The following is a 12,330-nucleotide window of genomic DNA, read 5'->3' as shown; positions in this document are numbered from 1 at the left end:
CCGGTAGAATGAATTTAATCAAAAGATGTGAAAACTTCAAAGAATTGTTTATACTTGTAACTATGAACTGTCCTTTGTGTTTAGCAAATAAATATCGAGCCTCAATCACAAGGCGGTTAGACCTGTTCTGCCAGGGGCTCTGCTTGCTGTAACCTTGTTTTGTCGAATAAAGAAACTGCCTTCTACCTACCGGTAATGCAATGCTCTGTGATTTCATCCACGCCACAACAACGACGATCTGGCAACGCTGTTGTTTTCATGTCGGGGGAGCTGCATGCTGCATGGTACAGTATGTGTGTGCAGGCGTGTATTGGCTCCTTGCTGTGTCATGGTAGAAATGCTCATGCAAACCAAGGAAGGGGACATAAATCATACTTATCTAAAACAACGTGAGGAATTCATCAATCTGATTGGATCCAGCATACTGGATCACATTATCAGTGAAGTGAAGAAATACAAGTATATTCTGTTTCATTGGATTCTACTCCAGATATATCTAATGTGGACCAGCTGACTTTGACTGTGCGCTGTGTTTTGCCGTCTGGACCAGATGAAAGATTTGTGAAGTTTTTGGATATGGAAGGCCCATAGTGCTGAACAGCTTGCTCAAAGTTTACTTGACTTTTTAATGGAAAATAACATTGATGTAAAAGACTGCTGTGGTCAAAGTTATGACAATGCCAGCAACATGAGTGTCAAGTATAGTGGCTTACAAGCACCAATTAAAGAGCTGAATGAGTTTGCGGATTATATTCCATTTTTTTGCGCATTCACTAAATTTGGTTGGAAAATGTGCTGCTGAATGTTGTCAAGGAGCATTAATTTTCTTTCAATTTGTAGAAGCCTGTACACATTTTTTTCTGCTTCTACTTATTGGTGGGATCTCCTTTCTGCTGCATTATCTGATGGTGGTGCTCATTTGCCCATTGTGAAAAGAATGTCAGATACCAGGTGGTCAGCTCGTGCAGATGCAACAAAAGCACTTTTACACAGCTTTTCTGCAAGAAAACAAGTCTTGGATGACATTTCAAATAACAATGATCAGAAGGCAGAGCGTCGACAACAGGCTCATGGACTACTTTCAACCACTATGAAGTTGGAAACAGGAATAATGGTCATATTGTGGGATCAAGTAATACAGAGTTTTCAAATGACCAGTGCTTCTTTGTAATCTTCTGGCCAAGACTTGAACACAGCTTGTGCACTCTATGAATCCTTGCATGGATATATTCAAGCTATGCGATCTACTTTTTCAGACATTGAGCAAAAAGCCAAGGATCTGACTAAGTGTGAAGATTATCAACAGCAAACTCGAAGAAAACACAAGCAAAATTGCGCATATGATGATTTCAGTGGTTCCAGTGCTCTTGATACACTTGTTGTATCTCAAACCCCTTCTCAGAAGTTTAAAAGCCGAACATTTCTTGCCATTATTGACAACTTGCTTTCTGTCCTGTCAAGAAGGCAGAAAGCTTATCTCAAGGTGAATGGCGTTCTTCGTCAGTTACAGTCATTTACACCTGAAGAGTTCGTAAAGAGGTCATCAAATCTTATTAAATCATATCTGGAAGATCTGGAAGAAAGTCTTAATGAAGAATTTGTGCAGTTTACTGAACTGTTGAAAACTGAGCTTGCTTCTCATATTGGTGCCAAACAAGACCTTGTAGAGTTACAGTTGTACCGTTTGATAACTGACAATTCTTTGGAGTCATGTTTTCCAAATGTAGAAAATGCCTTGCGCATCTGTTTGTCTCTCATGGTTACCAACTGCAGTGGAGAAAGCTCATTTTTAAAACTGAAAAGGATTTAAAATGAACTAAGGAGCACCATGGGTCAAAACAGATTGAACAACCTCACTCTAATGAGCATTGAACACGAACTTCTGTGTGAAATAGACATTTCCAGTATCATCAACAAATTTGCTCATGCTAAATCTGGAAAATCTAACTTTTAAATTGTAGTTTTGTTACTTTTGACATTTGAAATTGATACCTACATGTAAGTATTACTGAAGTGTCAGATATTTGTCGTATTATCTGGCTGTAGAGCAAATGAAAAAGTTGAATTATTTTACTATGCAAGTAAATGATTTATGTTTTAATACTTGTGTGCATCTTAAAAATTTAGGGGCCCTTTATAACATATGCTACAGGCCCCGCACTAGCTTAATCCGGCCCTGACCTGGTGGTGCAAGTCCTGGGGCACCTGTACCTTCTACCTGATGGCAGCAGCAAGAAAAGAGCATGGCCTGGATGATAGGCAACCTATGGCTTTTACAGTCGTGTAGGCCACCCCAACCTATAATAGGCATCTCACTTAGGTTTTGATTTTGATGTTATCTTTAAAGAGGCTCGCTGACCTTCCTTCAAAGCATGCAGCCATGGTCAAGAGGTTGTTGTTCAGACCAAACATCAGAATGGGAAAGAAATGTCATCCAAGTAACTTTGACCATAGGATGATTGTTGGTGCCAGATGGGGTGGTTTAATTATCTCAGAAGCTGCTGATCTCCTGGGATAAAAGCCTCTAGAGTTTACAGAGAATGGTGCATTGTGGGTAAAAATCTGGGAGGTTGGAGGAACTCAGTAGGTCAGACAGATTCTGTGGTGGGAAATGGATAGGTGTGATGTTAAGTCAAGACTCTGTATCTGTATTCTACTGATGATGAGTCTGAACCTGAAATGTCAATCCTGCATTTCCCTCTACAGGTGCTGCCTGACCAATTGAGTTCTTCCAGTAGCTTGTTTTCACTCCAGATTCCAGCATCTACAGTCTCTTATGTCTCTATTATTGATAAAACATGTCAGCAATGTCACATGCTTCCAATATCCAAAAAACCTTACAGTACTATAATATCAATCATGTCCTACCCAGGATATCCCAAGGCACTTTAGTGCAATAATATACTTCTTGAAATTTAAAATATCTTAAATTTCTTTTTGGTACAGTCATATCCTTGACATTATTGATTTAACCAATTTTTATTGGTGCTGGAAACACTTCCTCACCAGCATACCGTTTATCCACTGTTATGTTTAATTAATTTTTCCTTTGTGAATAGTGCTTATCTGATGCTATGTGTCTCCAATGATGCTACAAGTGTAAGTTTTTCATTGCACCTTTGCAAACATGTACTTGGGCATATCACAATAAACTTATCTTTGACTTTATAATGTAGGAAAATGTAGCGGCCATTCTGCACAAGTCCAACAAACAACCCGTGATCATAAGCAGAGAAACACATTTTAGTTCAATGTACAAAGTAAATTTATTATTGAAGTACATATGTCACTGTATACAACACTGAGATTCATTTTCTTGTGGGCATACTCAATAAATCCATAAAAGAATAATAACCACAATAGAATCAATGAAAGACTGCACCAACTTGGGTGTTCAACCAGTATTCAGAAGAAAACAAACTGTGCAAGTACAAAAAGAAAGAAATAATAATAATAACTAAATAAGAAATAAATATTGAGAACATGAGATGAAGAGTCCTTGAAAGTGAGTCCAAGGGTTGTTTCAATAATAGTGAAGTTGAGTGAAGTTATCCCCTTTGGTTCAAGACCCTGATGGCTGAGGGATGATAACTGTTCTTGGACCTGGTTGGGTGAGTTTTGAGGCTTCTGTACCTTCTTCTTGATGGCAGCAGCAAGAAGAGACCATGTCCTGGATGGTGGAGGTCTCTGATGATGGATGCCGCTTTTCGGCAACATCGCACCACTTCAAGGTTCGATGTGCTCAATGATGGGGAGGACTTTACCGGTAATGGACTGGGCCATGTCTACTACTTTTTGTAGCAATTTCCATTCAAGGGACTTGATGTTTCCATACCAGGCTATGATGCAGCCAGTCAGTATACCCTCCACCACACATCTATAGAGGTTTGTCAGAGCTTTAGATATTTTAGTTTTATAACCACTAACTAAAGATTAATTATTGGCCAGGACACCAAAGGTAATTCTCCTGCTTTGTCAAAATCACAATTCTTTACATGTAATTAAGAGCCGAAAAATGTGTCAGCTGAAGAACAACCTCGCTGACAATACAGCCTTCCTACAGTGCAGTCCTGCAGACAGTCTTCAATTCTGTGCTCAAGTTTCCGTCATGGGACTTGAACCCATGATTCTGTGGGAATACCACAGCTTGAACCATTGTAGACATCATCAGTGACATGTCAACCATGTTTTAAGGAGCTGGCCTGAAAGGAAATGCTGACTTCATAACTTCCTGCTCTTCTTAGAATTGTACAAAGGAATAATAACATCTACATTTGTGCCACAAATATTTTAGAAACATAGAGTCATGAAAAACCTACTGCACAATACAGGCCCTTCGGCCCACAAAGTTGTGCCGAACATGTCCCTACCTTAGAAATTACTAGGCTTACTTATAGCCCTCTATTTTTCTAAGCTCTATGTACCTATCCAAAAGTCTCTTAAAAGACCCTATCGCATCCACCTCCACCACTGTTGCTGGCAGCCCATTCCACACACTCACCACTCTCTGACTAAAAAACTTACCCCTGACATCACCTCTGTACCTACTCCCCAGCACCTTAAACCTGTGTCCTCTTGTGGCAACCATTTCAGCCCTCTGACCATCCACACAATCAATGCTTCTCATCATCTTATACGCCTCTATCAGGTCACCTCTCATGTTCCGTTGCTCCAAGGAGAAAAGGCTGAGTACATTCAACCTATTCTCATAAGGCATGCTCCCCAATCCAGGCGACATCCTTGTAAATCTCCTCTGCACCCTTTCTATGGTTTCCACATCCTTCCTGTAGTGAGATGACCAGAACTGAGCACAGTACTCCAAGTGCATCTGACCAGGGTCCTATATTGCTGCAACATTACCTCTCAGCTCCTAAACTCAATCCCACGATTGATGAAGGTCAATACACCGTACACCTTCTTAACCACAGAGTCAACCTGCGCAGCTGCTTTGAGTGTCCTATAGACTCGGACCCCAAGATCCTTCTGATCTTCCACACTGCCAAGAGTCTTACCATTAATACTATATTCTGCCATCATATTTAACCTACCAAAATGAACCACTTCACACTTATCTGGGTTGAACTCCATCTGCCACTTCTCAGCCCAGTTTTGCATCCTATCAATGTCCAGCTGTAACCTCTGACAGCCCTCCACACTATCCACAACACTCCCAACCTTTGTGTCATCAGCAAACTTACTAACCCATCCCTCCACTTCCTCATCCAGGTCATTTAGAAAAATCACAAAGAGTAAGGGTCCCTGAGGCACTCCACTGGTGACTGACCTCCATGCAGAATATGACTCATCTACAACCACTCTTTGCCTTCTGTGGGCAAGCCAGTTCTGGATCCACAAAGCAATGTCCCCTTGGATCCCATGCCTCCTTACTTTCTCAATAAACTTTGCATGGGGTACCTTATCAAATGCCTTGCTGAATTCCATATACACTCATCTACTGCTCTTCTTTCATCTATGTGTTTAGTCACATCCTCAAAAAATTCAATCAGGCTTGTAAGGCACGACCTGCCCTTGACAAAGCCATGCTGACTATTCCTAATCATATTATACCTCTCCAAATGTTCATAAATCCTGCCTCTCAGGATCTTCTCCATCAACTTATCAACCACTGAGGTAAGACTCACTGGTCTATGATTTCCTGGGCTATCTCTACTCCCTTTCTTGAATAAAGGAACAACATCTGCAACCCTCCAATCCTCCGGAACCTCTCCCGTCCCCATTGATGATGCAAAGATCATCGCCAGAGGCTCAGCAATCTCCTCCCTCGCCTCCCACAGTAGCCTGGGGTACATCTCATCTGGTCCCGGCAACTTATCCAACTTGATGCTTTCCGAAAGCTCCAGCGCATCCTCTTTCTTAATATCTACATGCTAAAGCTATTCAGTCTGCTGCAAGTCATCACTACAATCACCAAGATCCTTTTCCACCATGAATACTGAAGTAAAGTATCCATTAAGTACCTCTGCTATTTCCTCCGGTTCCATACACACTTTCCCACTGTCACACTTAATAGGTCCTATTCTTTCATGTCTTATCCTCTTGCTCTTCACATGCTTGTAGAATGCCTTGGAGTTTTCTTTAATCCTGCCCACCAAGGCCTTCTCATGGCCCCTTCTGGCTCTCCTAATTTTTTTCTTAAGCTCCTACCTATTAGCCTTATAATGTTCTAGATCTCTAACATTACCTAGCTCTCTAAACCTTTTGTAAGCTTTTCTTAAACACAAAGTACTCTGCAGATGCTGGGGTCAAAGCAACACTCACAACACGCTGGAGGAACTCAGCAGGTCAGGTAGCATCCGTGGAAACGATGAGTCGAAGTTTCGAGCCAGAACCCTTCGTTAGGACTGTAGAGGGAAGGGGCAGAGGCCCTATAAAGAAGGCGGGGGAGGGTGGGAAGGAGAAGGCTGGTAGGTTCCAGATGAAAAACCAGTAAGGGGAAAGATAAAGGGGTCGGGGAGGGGAAGGAGGGAGGTGATAGGCAGGAAAGGTGAAGAAGGAATAGGGGAAAACACAATGGGTAGTAGAAGGAGGCGGAACCATGAGGTAGGCTGGTGGGGTGGTAGGTGAGGACAAGGGGAACTCTGTCCCTGTTGTGGTGGGGGGAGGATGGGATGAGGGCCAAAGTGCGGGAAATGGAGGAGATGTGGGTGAGGGCATCATTGATGACGGCAGAAGGGGAAACCACGATCCTTAAAGGAAGAGGACTACCCTCCTCTGGTTAATAGACCTCACCAGTTCCCCACCACCACTACCCTCCTCAGGTTGGCGGAACTGTTTCTCACACTTAATAACTTCTCTTTTGGTTCTTCCCACTTTCTTCAGACCAAGGGTGTAGCTATGGGAACTCGCATGGGCCCTAGCTATGCCTGCCTCTTCGTTGGTTATGTGGAACAGTCTGTGCTCCAAACCTATTCTGGTACTGCTCCCCAACTTTTCCTTCAGTACATTGATGGCTACATTGGTGCTGCTTCCTGCACCCATGCTGAGCTCGTCAATTTCATCCACTTTACTTCTAACTTCCACCCAGCCCTCAAATTCACTTGGTCTATCTCAGACACTTCTCTCCCCTTTCTCGATCTCTCGGTCTCCATCTCTGGAGACAGACTGTCCACTGACATCTTCTACAAGCCCACTGACTCTCTTAACTACCTCGACTATACCTTTTCCCACCCCACCACATGCAAAAATGCCATTCCCTATTCCCAGTTCCTCCGTCTCCGCTGCATCTGCTCCCAGGATGAGGCTTTCCGTTCCAGGGCATCTCAAATGTCCTCTTTCTTTAAGGATCATGGTTTCCCCTTCTGCCGTCATCAGATGCCCTCACCCGCATCTCCTCCATTTCCCGCACTTCAGCCCTCACCCGCATCTCCTCCATTTCCCGCACTTCAGCCCTCACACCATCCTCCCGCCACTACAACAGGGACAGAGTTCCCCTTGTCCTCACCTACCACCCCACCAGCCTCCAGATCCAGCACATTATCCTCCACAACTTCCACCGCCTTCAACAGGACCCCACCACTAAGCACATCTTTCCCTCTCCACCCCTCTCCGCTTTCCGCAGGGATCGGTCCCTCCGCGACTCCCTGATCCACACATCCCTCCCCACGGATCTCCCACCCGGCACTTATCCCTGTAAGCGCAAGTGCTACACCTGTCCCTACACCTCCTCTCTTGCCATCATTCAGGGCCCCAAACAGTCCTTCCAGGTGAGGCAACACTTCACTTTTGAGTCTGTTGGGGTCATCTATTGCATCCGGTGCTCCCGGTGGGACCTCCTCTACATCGGTGAAACCCGACGCAGATTGGGGGACCGCTTCGTCGAGCACCTCCGCTCCGTCCGCCACAACAGACAGGATCTTCCAGTAGCCACCCACTTCAACTCTGCTTCCCACTCCCATTCAGATATGTCCATACATGGCCTCCTCTACTGCCATGATGAGGCTAAACTCAGGTTGGAGGAGCAACACCTCATATACTGTCTAGGTAGTCTCCAGCCCCTTGGTATGAACATAGAATTCTCCAACTTTCAGTAATTCCCTCCCCCTCCCTTCCTCTATCCCTATTTCACTCTGCCCCTCCCCTAGCCGCCCTCATGGTTCCGCCTCCTTCTACTGCCCATTGTGCTTTCCCCTATTCCTCCTTCACCTTTCCTGCCTATCCCCTCTCTGCTTCCCCTCCCCCACCCCTTTATCTTTCCCCTTACTGGTTTTTCACCTGGAACCTACCAGCCTTCTCCTTCCCACCCTCCCCCCATCTTCTTTATAGGGCCTCTGCCCCTTCCCTCTACAATCCTGATGAAGGGTTCCGGCCCAAAACGTTGACTCATCGTTTCCACGGATGCTGCCCGACCCGCTGAGTTCCTCAGCGTGTTGTGAGTGTTGTAAGCTTTTCTTTTCTTCTTGACTAGATTTATTACAGACTTTCTACAGCACGGTTCCTGTACCCTACCATAACTTCCCTGTCTCATTGGAACGTACCTGTGCAGAACTCCACACAAATATCCCCTGAACGTTTGCCACATTTCTTCCTTGCTTTTCCCTGAGAACATCTGTTCCCAATTTAAGATTTCAATTAATCACCTGATAGCCTCATAATTCCCCTTACTCCAATTAAACACTTTCCTAACTTGTCTGTTCCTATCTCACTTCAATGCTATTGTAAAGGAGATAGAATTATGATCACTATCTCCAAAATGCTCTCCCACTCAGAGACCTGACATCTGACCAAGTTCATTTCCCAATACCAGATCAAGTACAGCCTTTCCTCTTGTAGGCTTATCTACATATTGTGTCAAGAAACCTTCCTGAACACACCTAACAAACTCCACCCAATCTAAACCCCTTGCTCTAGGGAGATGCCAATCGATATTTGGGAAATTAAAATCTCCCATCGTGACAACTCTGTTATTATTACACTTTTCCAGGATCTGTTTCCCTATCTGCTCCTCGACATCCCTGTTACTACTGGGCGGCCTATAAAATGCATGATGTGTCAAAGATGATAAATGAGATGGTAACAATTTTTAACATGGGTATTCTCCACATAATATGTGGAATTCATCTTTCAGAATATTTCAAGATTTGTTTGATACCTTTCTTGAGTTAATTATGCATTTAGAATCTGCGTTCTATTCTAGAAGAAAGACTTCACCATATGGCTAATACAAGGGGCATACTTTTAAGGAGGAAGGTTTAGAGATGATGTCTTAGGCAAGTTCCTTGCACAGAGAGTGGTGGGTGCATTGAATGCCCTGCGATGAGTGGTTGTAGAGGCAGATACATTAGAGGCTTTTAAGAAACTCCTGGGTAGCCACATAGATGGTGGAAAAAATGGAGGGCTATGTAGCAGGGAAGGGTTAGATTGATCTTCAAGTCAGTTGAAAGATTGGCGCAACATCATGTGGGTGGCGGGTAAGAGATACATCTCCTCCAAAGGAGGTATAAGATGCATCTTCCCTCTGGGTCACCCTTGGGCAGGTCAAGGTGTAGCATCTGCTTAGCACCTCCCTCCCCCATCAGGGCCATGTGAAGCCACGGGAGCAGGTGGTGGATGGTCGTGTGAGCAGCTGGTGCATAACACAAGACCTGATTATGCGACCACTGATGCCAGGCAGACAGTCTCTGAAGAGTCTTGATAATTGTTGAGGTCACCCATCTTGTATAGACACGGCCCAGAAGAAGGGAATGGCAAACTACTTCTGCTGAAAAATTTGCCAAGAACAATCATGTCAAGACCATGATTACTCACGTCATATAACACAGCACATATGATTCATGGGCCAAATTGCAGTAATGTTCTAAGCTCTAAAACAGTAAAAGTGAATTTTGTATATTGACATACAGTAAATCTTTTTGTAAATAGTAGATAGAACATAGAGCAAACAAACCAAGGCTTTTTACTGTATTTCAGTACACATAACAATCATAGACCAATCCCAACAGAACATTACAGCACAGGTGCAGGTTCTTCTACCCACAATGTCTGTGCCAACCATGAAGCCAGACCGAACTAAGCTTACCTGCTGCACAGGATCCATATCTCTCCATTCCCTGCATCTCTATGTGTCTGTCTAAGTTCCTCTTGAACGTTTCTAGTTTATCCACTTTCACCACCAGCCCTGGCAGCAAATGTCAGGCACCTACCACTCTCTCTGCTAAAAACTTGTCTCACGGGGGTTCCCAACTGGGAATCCACAGACCCCTTGCTTCATGGTATTCGTCCATGGCATAAAAAAGGTTGCGAACCCCTGGCTTAGAGCTATACTGTCCAGCAGGACCGCAGTACAGGGATTATATGCTGCGGGGGAATGCGGGACCAAATTAGGTGAGGAAGCCCCTCAATTATTGTGGTAGTGTAGCACCCCAGATCACGGTTTTAATGGCGCCAGCAAACAACGCAACCAAGTGCGACATCCTTCAGAAACTCCTTTTTCCGCTTCTTTTACTTATTCTTTTTCTTTCAAATGTGGTTCTGCTACTGCTGAATCCTGAGATCTACATTCTGGTGGTGTGCTAAAACATAGCAACATAGAAATCTACAGCACATTACCGGCCCTTCAGCCCACGATGTTATGCTGGCCAGGTAACCTACTCTAGAAACTGCCTAGAATTTCTCTATCACATAACCCTCTATTTTTCTAAGCTCCATGTACCTATCTAAGAGTCTCTTAAAAGACCCTGTTGTATCCACCTCCACCACCTTCACTGGCAGTGCATTCCACGCACCCACCACTCTCTTTGTGAAAAACTTACCTCTGACATCGCCCCCTGTACCTACTTCCAAGTATCTTAAAACTGTGCCTCCTCATGTTAGCCATTTCAGCCCTGGGAAAAAGCCTCTGACTATCCACACAATCAATGCCTCTCATCATCTTATACACCTCTAGCAAGTCACCTCTCATCCTCCATTACTCCAAGGAGAAAAAGCCAAGTTCATTCAACGTATTCTCTTAAGGCATGCTCGCCAATGATCTTTGCACATCTCCTCTGCTTTCTCTCTATAGTATCCACATCCTTCCTGTAATGAGGTGGTCAGAACTGACCACAGTTCTTTTGGGCCAATTGAGACTTTGCAGTCTCTGAGGGAGGGAGCTGAGGTATCAAGCAAAGTGTGAGGCCTAGAGGCCACGAAGCCTGGAGATGGGGCGCAAGCCCATGATTGATTCCATTTCTCCTCAATCTCACCAATTAAAGCATCAGGGAAGATTGAAACCAACGAGGACGAGAGCGAAAGGCAGGTAGCTGTTCAGCGCCAACTACCTGTGGGTGAGCAGTCCCACTCTCTTGTTTACTGCTGTCGGAGGAAGGTACCTCCGTGTGCTCGGTCTCTCTCCACCCTCTCCCCCACTGCTGCCGGAGAAAGGTGCCAGTGTACGAACAATCTCTCACTCAATGCCGCTGGAGTCATGGGCCTTGGGCAAAGTTTGATCGACGTGGTTTGTGGATTGGACACTGTAGTCATGATGTGTTTCTGGTTTCTCGTTACTCCTTTTTTTATTGCTGTTTTGTGTGATTATGATCACGGCAGACCAGTTCTGCAGCCCACAAATAACAATAACAAAGACACAGCACTGGGTTGGGCTGAACTGAGCTGGATTGAATATGTCGAGACACTTCCGATGACTTTGCAGTTTGATGTTTTATATTCTGTGTTTTTCGATTTTTTTTTTGCCATTCGCACAATTTGTTTTTTTTACATCTTGGGTGTTTGATGTTGTTCTTTGAATAGGTTCAACAGTTTTCTTTGTTTCGTGACTGTGGGAAGACGAATCTCGGATATATACTGCATACATACTTTGATAATAAATGTACTTTGCATCTTTGAAACTTTGGAATGCAATAAAACACTACTTAATGCATTAACTGCAAACGTAAGAATAAAAAGATATTGCTGGCTTATTCCTGTAATTTTTTTCCTACTATGAATAAAGGTAGTAAAATTGCATTAGACATTGGCTTTGTGGGAGAAGCCAAAGAGTGGTAGTAGAGGGGTGCCTCTCTGACTGGAGGCTGTGTCACAGGATCAGTGCTGGGTCTGTTGTTGTTTGTCATCTATGTCAATGACCTGGATGATAATGTGGTTAACTGGATCAGCAAATTTGTGGATGACACCAAAATTAGGGCTATAGTGGCCAGCAAGGAAGGCCATCATGGGATGGCTTGTAGAGGGATCTGCACTTCTGGAAAAATGGCAGATGGAATTTAATGCAGATAAGTGTGAGATAGGACTAACCAGGGGAGGTCTTACACAGTGAACGGTGGGGCACTGAGGAGCATGGTAGAACAAATGGACGTGGGAATACAGGTCCATAAT

The sequence above is a fragment of the Mobula birostris genome, chromosome 7 (genome assembly GCF_030028105.1).
Source record: "Mobula birostris isolate sMobBir1 chromosome 7, sMobBir1.hap1, whole genome shotgun sequence".
Classification (NCBI taxonomy): domain Eukaryota; kingdom Metazoa; phylum Chordata; class Chondrichthyes; order Myliobatiformes; family Myliobatidae; genus Mobula; species Mobula birostris.
This window is presented reverse-complemented; position numbering follows the sequence as displayed.